General features: G+C 42.1%; 1 protein-coding gene across 1 annotated transcript in view; it reads right to left on the bottom strand.

The window, feature by feature from the left end:
• Positions 1-4,006, bottom strand: part of ATRX (P-loop containing nucleoside triphosphate hydrolases superfamily protein) — a 173,858-nt gene extending 169,852 nt beyond the window's left edge. The window contains exon 1 of the mRNA XM_087373082.1: positions 3,734-4,006. The gene's annotated coding sequence lies outside the window, so the exon portion shown is untranslated. The remainder of the gene's footprint in view (positions 1-3,733) is intronic.
• Positions 4,007-14,403: the final 10,397 nt, after the last annotated feature.

Below are 14,403 nucleotides of genomic sequence, written 5' to 3'. Positions count from 1 at the left end.
TAAGCACAATGCAGAAGCCATACCCTCCAATTGCAAACTACCTTCAACCTCATGCATAGCCGTACCAAAGTACAGTTCCACTCTTAAAAGTCCAAAAAATCTTCCAATCTTAAAAGAAATTGAGTCATCAGCTAGTGGGACAAATTAAGCTGGCTATGAAAGCAACAAAACCTTCCATGGACATGAAAGAAAGGCGAGAGTGAGCTGCATTGACAGTTCTTCTTTAGGACCTCTGAACACTAATGTCCTTGATATGTATGCATTTCTTTTAATAAGTAAACTTCCCAGAGGTTTTCTGAAACTTCAGGCAACGTGTTGTAAGCACAATGCAAAAGCCATGCCCTCCACTTGCAAACTACCTTCAACCTCATGCATAGCCGTACCAAAGTACAGTTCCACTCTTAAAAGTCCAAAAAATCTACACTGAAAATAAAAGAGAAAAAGAAAGAGAAGAAAAAAGAGGTAACAAAAAAATTTAAAAACAGAAGGAAGACATGGACGAAGCCTAGATTGAGCATATCCATGAGCCCAAACGGGGCTGAGATGAGTGGCCTATGTGTGGCCTTATATAGTCGGCCCCAGGAAGGGGTCCATCCAGTCAGCAAGGAGGCCCCTATTGGGGTGGGCCAGCATTCTGGCCAGGTCGGTCCGGATCTGCAGAGACAGACTTGCCCTCTCCTCTATTAAGTACCCTTTGGGGCCATTGTCTCAATCTTCAGGTAACCACTCAAGCCCCTCACAGGGGCATGCCACAGAGACAGAGAGTTGTAGGGGCTTGTGTCCTATTTTGCCACTCAGTTTAGCACAGCTTTTGAAAGCAATCAGGGCAGCCATGACACTGTCCACTTGTGCACGTGGAGCTTGAGAAATACCTTTTGTATCAGCCCATATCCAGGTATGGTGGAGGGTGGCTACAGGTCATGATACTCCCCCACATTACTCATAGTAAACCCTCAGCTCAACACTAGTGACTAGACCATGCAGGCAGAGATTGGAGCATCCCCTTTTAAGTTGGATCAAACCTTCCACATGATCAAATGGATACAAATGGTCATGGACATGGATGCCAACAGGCTACCTGCTTTGGCATTATTTTCCTTCTGGCTCGTTTGAGAGGGAAGCGAGAGATGTTGGTCTACACGAGTCACAAAATGTTACTCCAGATCAGTCTAAGATGGACAGATTATCCCTCTTCAAGTACAACCTGGATGCCAACTATGCGTCTCCACACACACGAAAAAATCGGATCATCCAGTGTTCAAAATCATGCAGAGAAACGTAATTACCCAGTCAGATTTCAATTATTCCACTTGAATTAATTACTCGATCACATTAGAAATTTAGAAATTCACCACATCATCATTCACATTCAAAGAACCCATAACATAATGATAGATTTCTTGAAATTCAACATGTATAATCAATCCGCATCTCCCAACATCATTGTTGGCATTCCAGGAGCCAATCCGCTTACTCCCGCAACCCACTCCCTTGAGAAGATACAGTGCCCATATTGCCTTGTGTGTGGTCAGGATATTTTCTTGACGATTCATAACCTTGCAAGAGGAAAATCTCCCTTTTAGGCAAAAGAAGAGAGAGAGAGAGAGAGGGAGAGAGAGAGGTCCTTTCTGAGCTTCCTCTTTCAAGAGTAAAAGATCAGTGGCTATCCCGTAGGCAAGTGTGAAGTTTTCAGCTTTGTCCAAGAGTAGCAATACACACACTGCAGTTTTGGAGCAATAGATAGCAGCACTTCAACAACTTGAAAAAGGAGAGGGTTGCCCCTGTAATGTGTAATTGTATGTGGTACTACATGGAGTGAGCTGCCAGCATTAAAAAACGCCATCAAGGGCCAGCTTTTGCCCAGAAATAATACTCTAACTTCGGCATGTGCAACTATATGGAGTAGCATACTCTTGCAGCTGTTGGAATTGACTTGCTTGGCCCACAAGCCATGTACACCAAAATAAGACCAAGTGGTCCAAGAAGCAAGTTCACAGCAAATTACAACCACAATGAAAAAAAGTGATCTACATGACAGCCACAATCCACGACACCACTCTACAGAATACCTCCGCAATCAGTAAACTCCAGCCTATAGACAACCCTAATCGCAATTAGATGCACTCTCATGTCACTCCACATGTAGGCAACCGGGGGGCGGACGTGCCTACAGCCCTGGGCTGCTATCTATGAGCAAAACTCAACATCTAGAGACTCCTGCACCTGCCTACTCCCTCCCTGGTCGCATGCCTTCTAGGGCTTTATCAGTGGCTTCAAGTGGTGGATTGGTACAATGAGGCCCAATTGACTCTATTTATGGGAGGGAGTTGGCTGCCTTCTCCCCCCCTAGGTATGGGCTGACTGGCCAATCAACCGGCAACCAACCTTGTAGAGGGCTGAGCTACCGACCCCACAAAGGCCCACCCAGGCCCTAACGCCCAACCCAAATCATGCATCAGCCAGCCTCTATAAGTCCAACTGATCTTTGGATATGCCTGAAACCCACGTGGCTGAATATGCCCCTGGTCTGGACATTTATGTAGGCCTTGACCTGCCTATAAACCCCTACAAAGTCCATTCATCCAGCTATTCCTGGCTGGGCTCATTGCTGCCCTGTGCCAACCAAACCTAAGCCAATTCTGCTACGACACATGGCATCTGAATATGCTGCCCGCATTGCGGCCAATTATGTGGCCTACCTGGCAGCCAACCACAGCTGCAGATCTGCCCAGGTGGCAGGCTTATCTGCTGCTGTCTATGTGTGCTGCCCTCTTGGCAGCCCAGACCTCCACATGGATCTGCAAGGTGTATGCATCCATGGGGTCCTGACTCCCTTGTGGCTCAGGATTCTGGACAATGGTATTGATCGTCCAGGAAATGGGGCAGCCGTGTGATCAGAGCGAGTATTCCCAAACCATGGGTCAGGAGTTCTCTTGAAGACATTCATGATCCTTGGCCTTGCAGTTCTGTAATTTGTTGCTGGCCTCTTTCAGGCCTGTTGGGGTGAAGAGTGTGGAGCTGATATGGCCAGGGATGTGTCCAGATTGGGTGTAGGCTGCTAGGGATGTCTTAGAGGGTGTCGTCAACTTAGGCCTTTCAAAGTCTATGATCCTGGATATGATAGTTTAGAGTTAGTGCTGTACGAGTTCCTTAGTCATGTGCACATTGTCAAATTAAGAACTTGTATGCACTTCCCTTGCTTTTGCAAGCCAAGTGTTGCCAACAAAAGGATATATTTCCAAACCCTTTCTCGCAATCTCAGCATGTACTTCTAGTCGGCTGCCACAAGCTTTCAATTTGCTGCGATTCCCTACCTACGACTTAAGCAATGCAGATGCTTCCACAATGCAACCCGACGTTGGACAAGGGAATGAACTAGAAATATGTGAGCAACGTAGCATGCATACGCTAGATAAATCAAGTTCTCAATCGAACGCAGCTGGAGGTGTCCGTTCCAAAGAAGTGAATGCTCCAGCCCCGGTTCTCCGCTTGAGCTCATTGATCTCCGTTTTTTTTTTGGGTCTAGACACTAACACTAATATCGAGGGTTTCTATCCCAATCCATTACCCTACAATTTCTCAATCACCGCAACCGGGCTCTCCCGAATCGTTCCTAGTTCAACAATGCCTCGTGGGATCCATGTGCCCTCCTGCTTAGGATTTGCTAAACGTGAGGCACTACGATCTCATAAGCAAGCTTGCAATCTTTTACGAATTGCGTAAATGCATCTACCTGCTTCCAGATTCTGTTTTTGGACTCCAAGAGGATTCACTCCCCGTGAATGAGTGTGTACAAAGCCTCCGCGCAATGAGCAGATGTCTGAACAGTCGGCGAAGTTGCTGGCGGGAAAGGGCGGGCTTTTATGTAGTCTCTTTGGGGTCCGTTTGTGAGTGTGTGTGTGTGTGGGTGTGTGGGGGTGTGCCTCAAATGATAGAAAGAAGTGTGTCCTCCATGAAGGTGATATAAGGCATTTTACACTCGCTTAGACCGAGTTGCTAGAAAGTGTGCTTGTGTATGTGCCGGAGCCCTAGGGGCGCTATTGGCACTTTCAATTTCGATACAACCCCCAAACATAAGGTTGTTTATCTTGATCACCCCATATGAGGGCGTTTTTTGGCAACTTTCAATTTCAGTACAACCCAAAAAAAGAAGGATTGTTTACCCACCGCCAAACGGTCCCCAAGTGCAACCCAATGTGTGGGCATCCATAAAGAGTCTTGGATAGTCTGAACACCAGCTCCACATCATGGGCTTTCAAAAATTGAGCACCCACCCATGGGCACCCTCTTTACACACGCCTCAACGATCGCTCAAGAATGGTTTAGTAATTAAAAGAAACTGCCAATGATTTACGGGACCCTGAAAACGCAATGTGATTGGCAGATTTGAAGAATGCCCACCGTTAGACAACCAAGCTTGGCTGCTCACGAAAGGGCTTGAAGAGGCCAAGACGTGGAATCCACGTAGGAGTGAAAGGTTTGATCATAGGCAGTGTGTGTGTGACAAGATGCTCTCCCATCATTAAAAAGCACACCTCCTATTGGTTCAAAAGGTCGCCCAACGATGGGTGCCTCTCAGTGTATAAACAACCTAAGAGGAGTGTGTCCTCCATGAGGGTGCCTCAAACAATGTAAGAGGGTTGTCTTTATACTATGCAATAGACGCTTGGGGTATCCTTGAGGTGGACTCGACTTAGAACCTCCTTCCTAGCCTTGGAATGGACAACTTGTAGGTGTTATGAGAAGGATCAATAGGATCTCTTACATCATGAGGGTTTTGTGAGGAAGCTTGGCAAACCTTGATGTTACAATGAGTGTGGGCCTTCGTGTGCTTCTGTCCAAGCTTCATAAGTCCCTGTCCCATCTACCCTTATGTTTATTAGTAAGCTTGATGTCATTCGTCACATTAAAGCTAAAACAATTCCATGTCCATTGGTACCAATTACTTTCTTTCTCTTTTAAAGTACAGATTATGTTATGCGCCAAGTCATCTTAACAAGAACCTACTAATATTTTATGCACCAAGTCATCTTAACAAGAACCTACTAATATTTTATGCGCCAAGTCATCTTAACAAGAACCTACTAATATTTTACACTATGAAGTCCATTCTTCGAGCATGGCTACTTTTCAAGAACTTTCCAAATGAGTACCCATTTTGAAATAGTGGCTTCTTTTGAAGTGCTTTTTTCATATGAGTACTAATTTTGTAAAGTTTTGACTTCATCTCGAGTAGCATTCCCAATGCACAAATTGCATCTATATTTCAACTTCGCAAAAGTTCTTAAAGTACATATTTCAAGAAGTTTACTTTTTGAAGTATTTTTTACACGTTGTTAAGAGATATAAGATTATTAAACCCCCTTGAATCCCAATTGTAATACAAGCTTTTGTTAAAAACTTTAGCCAATCTTTGGTCATTACAATTGGAAATAGATCCATGAAAAGATGAAGGCCTTCACTCGACTACTATATTTCCACAAAAAAAAAGTTGGGTTCTCCACAAATATTCAACATGCAATATTTTATACTAGTCATGCAACTTTCATTTCCTTCCAATGTGAATGCCATTTACAGTGAGAGAACATCCTTGTAAAAAGTCATTGACCATCAATGGTTCTTTCTACTTATGCACTTTCCTTCTTATAATTTTCCAAGAGCATTTAGTAGATCCATTCTCACTCTCCAAAGGCCATGGCTCCTTAGTGGTTCATTTAAATCTAGCTTTTTAACATTAGTGGCTTTTATATCATTTCACCTCTTTTTTAGTGTTTTTTAATTAAATTTGAGAGAGAGGCATTTTGGCCATAATTTTATCGTTTTTGCATTGTAGTGTTGTTTCTTTTCATGCTTTTTTGTTTTTCATTCTCTAGTCCGAAATCATGTTCCAGTAATAAGCATGCCTACATTGTTTTCCATGAAGAATGTAGATATTAGAAGCTCAAAGTCTTTTTAGAAACCATCAAGCTTGTTGTACTAGCTTTTGTTTTTTTCAACTTGAGATATTATCTCCATGATATCATAATATTTTGACATTGTTTATGTCTTTTGTAGGTATCATGTCGAACAAACAAACTTTCGGAGAAATCCGTGTCTTTGGAAAGCCCACATCGGAGGATGCTTCCACTAGGATCCAAAAGATAAGGGTGGAAAAGAAAGGCACCAAGGAACCAAATAAAAGTGCCAAGGATCCAAGTCTTGAGGTGCAACAGCTTCAATAGATTTATGATGTTCCTGCTCCATTTGATGAAGGTTCGTTGCAAATTCAAAAAGTATGGGACATAGCGGAAGTACACAATAACATTGATTCAAAATGGACCATCAAAGTTGACACTGATACGGAAGAGATGACTTTGTTGCTTCTAAAGACACTTCCCACTGGAAGATCAGTTTTTAAGCCAATAATAAAGATTAAAGATATCGCAAGAAGTGAGTCCAACGAGGAATGTGTTGAAATGCTTGGGATTGATAACAATAAGAAATCTATTGTTTGTATTGTTATGAAAGAGAAGTTCTCTTTGAAAGCTGTTACTCCGCCTTTTGTAGCAGAACAATTAAAACAAATCAAAGAGGAAGGGAAGGTTAGTTACTATCCATAAGTATTTTCTAATTTTCTTTATTTATGTAATTTCTTTTGAATACTATGAGAGATTCAATTTTGTTTTGTGTGTCCAATATCTTATTTATCACTTGACAAATCAAATTGTGGAGGTTGATGAAATAATCGAGGAGATGGAGGTATCAACTTCCAATAGTGATTATGAGGAGCATACAGAGGAAGGTTATGAAGAAGATACCGCAACATCACCAATCAAACCAAGAGGCTCTTCAAAGTCAAAAGGAAAGGGATCTTCTCGTGTTGAAGCTCAAAATTTTGGCTCTAATACACAAGGACTAAGAACTCCCACAGGTTCACGTGGATTGAGAGCACCTTCTCTTTCAGGTCATCATGGATTGAGTGCACCCCCAAGTGGGCATGGTTTGAGTGCATCGCTCCCAAAAAAACGACCTCTATTGGCTGCAAGTGCGTTTCCTCTTGAGTCTTATGAGGATGTTGTCGAGGAGACTCCATCTATTGCACAAGGGAAAAAATGGAGTAAACCGGGATCAAAGGCTCCAAGGAGAGTAAAACCATTGGATATCATTGAAATCCCAACCAGAGTTGAGCTGCAAGTACTAGGAGCTAACATTGGAGATGGCATCTCAGATACATAACAAAATAGAGTCCGAGCAAAGGTACAACGAGATAACCTTGTGGATCGACAGACTTTCTTCATGCACATTGATCATGTTATTAGACCTCCTATTGATCCTAGGGCCATTTGAGGTGCGAAAAATACATCCTTTCCATATTGAGAATTTGAAGTCATGAATGAAGGACAATCCGCATGCACAAGTTGTGAACTACATTGTGCTTGTGGATCCAAAAGATTATCCAAACAAGGCATCTTTTGATCATCAGAAAGCAAATGATTATAACTACTTTGTTCTTGGAGGCTCCCATTCAATAGAGGCAAAAAGGTAGTTGAATATTGAGTTTCCACACAACTCTCATTACAAGACATGTAATTGTACAGTTTATGCTAGTTTGATTGATTCGGAGGCAAACTTACTGGCTTTTGATCACAATAATGACAATGAGTATAGGAAGTCCATGTCTTGGATAGAATGGGTTCGTTTCTATCATAATGAGTTCATTACAAAACTCAATAAGGATCGTTCTTTGATCACTCCAGAGTTTCGCTTGTCTTTGTTGAATGAGACTGGGATTTCGGCAATAATTAAAGATCTGTCAAGGCCAAGCGACAACTTTCGATCATGGGACAGGATGTTTCAAATTGCATTTTGAAGTGGAGAAGTTTGGGATTTGATAAATGCAATTTTTTCCTAGTGGGAGAATTTTGAAATCAAAGGGTAGAAAAAACATATATAAAGGAGTCAAGAAAGAGACCCAGACCTTGAAGGCATTCCCTGAAGAAATTCGAGCCACAGCATGGAAGAGCATGCAGGGAACTAAAGATGAGATTCTAATTAAGTCTGTGCTTGGTAGAGTGGTGTCTGGGGATCTCTCTTTGGATGAAATGGGCAATGAATTTGATGAGTAAGTAAACTTCTCTCTTTTGCATCATGTCTCTCCTTGATTTTACATTAGTCTCTTTACAAATAATGTTTCAATAGAGGATTTCAGCTATCAAGTCGACCAAGTGGAACAGGATCCTTGGTACATAAGTGAGAAGAATTTTACATGTGTTTTCAATTTAGGCATAAAATAAACATGAGAATACAAGAAGCAATGATCTGGCAATTGAACATGCCAGATTGGATGCTATTCGGGAGGAGTATCTAGAGAGTAGTAGGATGGAGAGCTTGGCTCCATATTTCAATGTATTCAAAAGCATGGTTTGTCAAATTTGGTATACATATTCTAATGGAATTTTTCTTTCGAATTGTAGATTTGAATGTTTAAAATATGGAACTGTTATTTTGACAACAACCTTCAGAAAAGAGGCAAGAAGGGATCTAAAGTAGTATGATGCCTACAAGCTTTAAGCAATTGATTGACCGGGCTACAAAAGAAAAAGAGCATCAAACTTGATAACCATCTATCACTCTTAGTGATGACATGTTAGAGTCTGACAGGGGGGAAAACCATCCAACAAACTTTTATCGTGTGCTCAACGGAGATTGCAATGAATTGTCGAAGATAGTTCCAAAGAATGAGTACACGTTGGTCATTGTAGACATACCATACAGATTTAATATTCCCGGATCCACCTTTGATGAGGTCCCTTACAAAGCAAAGGAACTAATGAGTCTTCTTGACCAGTTCATGTGAATTACGTCGGCAATCTTTGGCGTGTCGTAATTTTTCATTGACTTGCAGTCTAGGGCAGTGATGAGTGTCATCAATGATAAATGTGTTGGACGTGACCACCTTTATTGGTGAGTGCAGTAATGAAATGCAAAGATTTTTTTGGGTCAATTATTATTGTTATAATCGTGTTTTCTTTTGATAAATTTAAAACTTATTTTTATTGCATGTCATAGGATGAAACCCAATGTGAGACAAATGAAAGGACATCGATTCACATCTGCTACAGAAAACATTTCAATTGGGTATTGGTTTGTGGATGGAAAAAAAAATATTGGTCACATCAATTTTCCCTCATTTGCTCCATTTACTCCTGATCATTTCATTATTCCAGCTGTGATGAAGAAGCTTAGGCATGTGACCATGATCAAGAGTTACAAAGGAAAGACCCTGGGATTACTAATGCCTTTGCCTATTCCTATGCAACCCTGGGAACAAATATCCATGGATTTCATAGCAAATTTTCCTACTACAGTGAATCAAAATGATATGATATGGACGATAGTAGATCGCTTTAGTAAGCAAGCTTATTTCATCCCATGCAAGAAGACTTTAACAGCTCGGCAAGCTACACACTTATTCATCAAGCATATCTTTGTTCATCATGGCTTGCCAAAGATTATAGTGTCTGATCGATTTCGAAGTTTTGCAATAATTTTTGGACTGCATTACATAGCCAAAACTTTGAAAGGTCATAAGTTTTGATGCATAACTAGAGTTGAGTTCAAAAAGGAAAATTACTTAGGATTTCAAAATCTTTCTACTCATGTGCTCAAATTTTAGATTTGGCAACAAATTAAAGGTACAAAGTTTTAGGCGCATGTATGGGAATGATGATGCAAGAAAATTTAAAAGAGGTGTGTGCTCTCTCTCTCTCTCTCTCTCTCTCTCTCTCTCTCTCTCTCTCTCTCTCTCTCTCTCTCTGCATTTTGACTTTTGGAAAAAGCTTGACACTTGGAAAACAACTTGCCACATGGCATTTGGATGATTGAAATGCCACATGGTAGTCTTTTTAAATTGTATAAAGTAACTTTTTTGGGGTGTTTTTTTAAAGGTTGTGTATATGTGTTTGGTGAAAGTATTTAAGAAGGCAAACTTACTTGGATTGCCTTCAACTGGTAGGATCAAACGTATAGTCATGCTTGTTGGCAGCCTGCATGGATGCCATGTGTCCCAAGGACACTATTGAGTGCAAAAGATCCCAATTCCCCCACCTCCTAGCCACACACACCTCTTCTCCCCGAAAAGGTATCGAGAGGGATGAGAGAGAGAGGGGAAATCAAGACAATATATCCAAGGCCACTAAGGCCACATTATTGTTGATGGGATTTTATCCCACCAATGCCACATGTCCTATACTATAATAGTTGCTCTAATAAACCACACTCCCCTTAGCTCAATCACAGGGTGAAGGACACCACCTCCAAGACTCCCTTATGGACAAACCCTAGTGCAAACAAACGTGACCAATTGGTCAAACCTAACAAAGACCAAACCACACAAGGCTAGGCCAATCAAATGTAGGCCCCACCAAATGCCACGTGGGTAGCATGATTGCCAAAGGCTACATGAGGGAACACACATGTTAGGCAGTTATCAAGAACTATCACCCTTGCTAACACACACAAATCGAGTTCCACTTCAAAGTCACTACACAGAACACGATAGTTTGTCTGCCATAGTCACACAATTATCATGTGTCGCTCATGATGGCTACCCAAAAATATACCACGGTCCTGTGGCAGCAAGGAACACCTAATCTGATACCATGTTGGTAGCATGCATGGCTACCACGTGTCCCAAGGACAACGCCAATTGCAGGGGGTCCCAATCCCCTACCTCCTAGCCACATATGCCTCTATCTACCCTCAAAAGGCCCCAGGAGGGATGAGAGAGAGAGGGGTTAAAAGCCAATACATCTAAGGCCATTAGGGCCACATTCATGCTTATGGGATTAAATCCTACCAATGCCATGAGTCCTACAGTGCAACACCCAAAAACCATGCTCCAGTTAGCTCAATCGACAGGGGAATGCCACCACCTCCAACAATTCCTACTTGCATAATTGATCAAGATAATACTTATAAACCATTCCAATCTATTAAGCAAAATGGTTATGACCCTTCTCTTGCAATTATGTCTGTGTGTGTGTGTGTGTGTGAGAGAGAGAGAGGGGGGGTGGGGGGAGATGGGAAGAGATAGGGAGAGTCATGGAGGGATATGGGTAGAGAGAGAGAGAGAGAGAGAGAGAGAGAGAGAGAGAGAGAGAGAGGGAGGGGGGGCAGGGAGGGAGGGAGAGAGGGAGGGGGGGAGAGAGAGAGAGAGAGAGAGAGAGGGGGGGGGGAGAGAGAGAGAGAGAGAGAGAGAGAGAGAGAGAGAAAGAGAGAGAGAGAGAGAGAGAGAGAGAAGGGGGGATGTGAAAGGGGGACGAGTGGATAGAGGGGAGTAGAGAAGAAGAGAGAGTACAGGCGTGATTAAAGAGCTAGAAACAGATGTTCAAAGAGATAAGAGATAAGAGAGAAGAGAGAAGAGAGAAGAGAGAGAATACACTCGCCATTTTTGGGCAATCTCGCCAAAAGATGCTCGCCAAAAAACATCCCTTGAGAAATTGCATGATCAAGCAAAACGCCAACTCAGACACGGAAAATGATTTTAACGGGATTTAGTGAAATAGCTACCTATCTGCATATGCCAAATATCTTCCCAAGATAGATAAAATGAATGGAGACATCCAAGTGTACATAAAAATCATCCAAATAAATAGCAATAAACTCTGTCATGTAGTCCTTACTGTTTCTAGAATAAACCTTTGGAGAGTGGATGGTGCATTTCTATTCCCAAATGGTGCGACTTTTGTGGCATAAACACTGCATGTGGTAATAGAAGCAGTTTTAGTTGGATCATCAGGTGCCATAAATATTTGATTATAGCCACTATAGCCATCCATAAATGAGTAAAGCTCATGTCTTGCAACTTGGTCAAGTAGGCCATCTATGGATGGAATAGGAAACAAATTTGGTACGGTTTGGGCATTCACACTTTGAGTTCTCCATTCTCCTTGGGTATTACCACAATGGGAAATAGCCAGTCAGTTCTATCAATCACATAAATGAATCTTGCGTGAATGACATTATTCATTGGGATTTGAGACCGAGTTACTACATTAACATCAACTGAGTTTGGGAGTTTTGCCAATATGAGCTAGCATCCGGGATCCACTACCCGTCTTTCCATATTCCTTCTTAGTAATTTTAGATGCTCTTGCCAAAATTGGCACTCAAACCTTGGTGTAATCACCATTGCAAAAATTAACACCAAACTTGTGAAGGACCTTGATTCTTGTCCTTACCATTCTTTCCTTTACCCTTAGCTTGCTTGGGTTTTGGTGGTGATGCTTCCTAAGCCTTAGACTCAGGTTTGACCTAGTTCACATCTAGAGTCCTCTTCCTTGCATACCAACAGTTGGACTCATCATGACCATATTTGGTGCAAGTTCCATAGTCCTTAAACTTGTAATCATCCTCTGTATGTCCCTTCTTAGAGCACTTATTTCACCATTTTACATCCTAACTTAGTTTCTCTTAGAAACCCATCTTGTTCAGGGCTTTCTTCAACGTTAAGTTCAACTTGTTTGGTTTTATTGAGTTTAGCTTGTTTGGTTTTGTAGAGGCATCCTCTTCGTCACTTGCCTCAACCTTTTTGTTAGACTTTTCTTGACAAGTTTGCTCTTTTCTAGTGCAATAGCTCGGTTGAATAGTGCTTCATTTGTTTTTTTTTGATTGACTATTCCTAGAGACCTATTAAAGGTTGATTTGAGCCCTATTTGAGCACAACCTGTAATCAATCATGCATGCAGTGACTTGTCATTTGATGGTGTGCCAAGTTGCTTAATCAAAGCCACACTCTTAGCAAAAATTGCTAGATAGACTCATGCTCTTTTTCCTTTAAGGCATTGAGCTTAGTATTCATGTCTTCTGCATTAATTTCCTATTTAAACCTCTTGAGAAAAGCTTTTGATATTTGCTGCTAGCTTTAAAATAACCAAATGGAAATTGGCTAAACCAACGTTGCACTATCTTGGTCAGTTAACAAGGGAACAATTTATATATTGTTCTTTTGTTAATGTGACAAACTCATAGAAATCTCTACAAATAACTAGATGGTTCTTGATCTTCAATTCATTTGAGCCTATAGTCTTTGGCCCTGGGGATGTTAGCTAGAACATACAATTTGTGCACGTTGCCTAGAATCTTTGGCTTTTGGATATTTGGGGTTCAAACTCCCTGAGTTTAAGATGTACTCCTTCTATCTGCATGTTGCCTCCAATCATTCGCCTTGGGGTATTTGGGGATCAAACTCCCTGAGCTTATCCGTTGAAGTAGACCATGTAGCCTGATCACTCCAATCACTGATTACCCTGCATTCAACGACTATACTCTGTGGATGTTAACATGACCCCCTTCCTATTGCTGATCCATCCTTGGATCAGCCATGCTGGAGGAGGTCGGTGGTGAGGACTATTTGTAGGACTGCATAGTGGTCTAGTTGTCATGGAGTGAGGTGAGTGAGGTACAAGTGATACCATTAAAAATGGGTGGCATGCATATCCTCGTATGTGCGGATGTGAAGTCCGTGGAGATTGCAGATGTGGAGGTAGAGACGGAAGTCTTGGAATTGCGTAGGACTGATGTTAGGATTGAAGACAACCTGGTTGTACAGATTGTGGAGGCAATCGTCGATGGAGTGGTTGTGGGTAGGGAGATTGCAGAGGAATAAGAGGAGGAGGTGGTTGAAGTGGACCGCTGCTACAATGGTGGGATCTGGAATTGCTGAGATGTTGAATGATTGGAGGCGGAAGCAAAATCCCTCCTGAGTCATCTCTTTGGGGAAGTTGTACTTTGGAAAGTTGGGATATCTACCTCTACCATATAGGATCCAATGACTGCTTGAGGCCCGCCAATGGTGGTGTGGATGAAACATACAACATATTTGGGTCCTTCTACTAGAGTTCTCTGAATTTGGCCCTAGGCCATCGTTGTTCCATTGGCATATATAGTGGGTGGATATGAATTGTGTGAGGGAGCGCACCTCAAGGATTTCATAGAGATGGAGGTGGCAGCCCTTGAGTTGGCACTTCCAATGATGCATAAGCGCACTGTCTGGCAGCTCCTAAAATGATTGCAAGTCCTACCACCATTGAACATATTTAGGGGGGGAGGTAGGCGGGGATGGCAGAGCATCGTCATCTACAATGGGAATCGGCTCCAACTTTGCTATGCCTATTGGCGTTGTTGCTTTGGCTTCCTATACAAAATGGGTGGCCTTGAGCAGCGTGTTGAAGGCTGCATTAGGAAGGTCAATTAGAGCTGTAGAAGAGATGGACGAGATGTCCCATGTTGTGATGTGGTTCTGCTAGAGGCATTAGACAAATAAGTGTTGTCTGAGGGAGGGGAGGTTGGGTGCCTTGTTGGGTGGGATCTAGAGGAGGTGGTGGTGGAATTTTAGCAGGAGGGGCTGTAGTATTAAAGAGG

Source organism: Dipteris shenzhenensis, chromosome 3, assembly GCF_047967505.1.
Source record: "Dipteris shenzhenensis isolate YYH24624 ecotype China chromosome 3, Dip_SZ_1.0, whole genome shotgun sequence".
Lineage (NCBI taxonomy): Eukaryota > Viridiplantae > Streptophyta > Polypodiopsida > Gleicheniales > Dipteridaceae > Dipteris > Dipteris shenzhenensis.
Note: the sequence above shows the minus strand (reverse complement) of the source record. Positions and strands in the feature narration are given on the sequence as shown.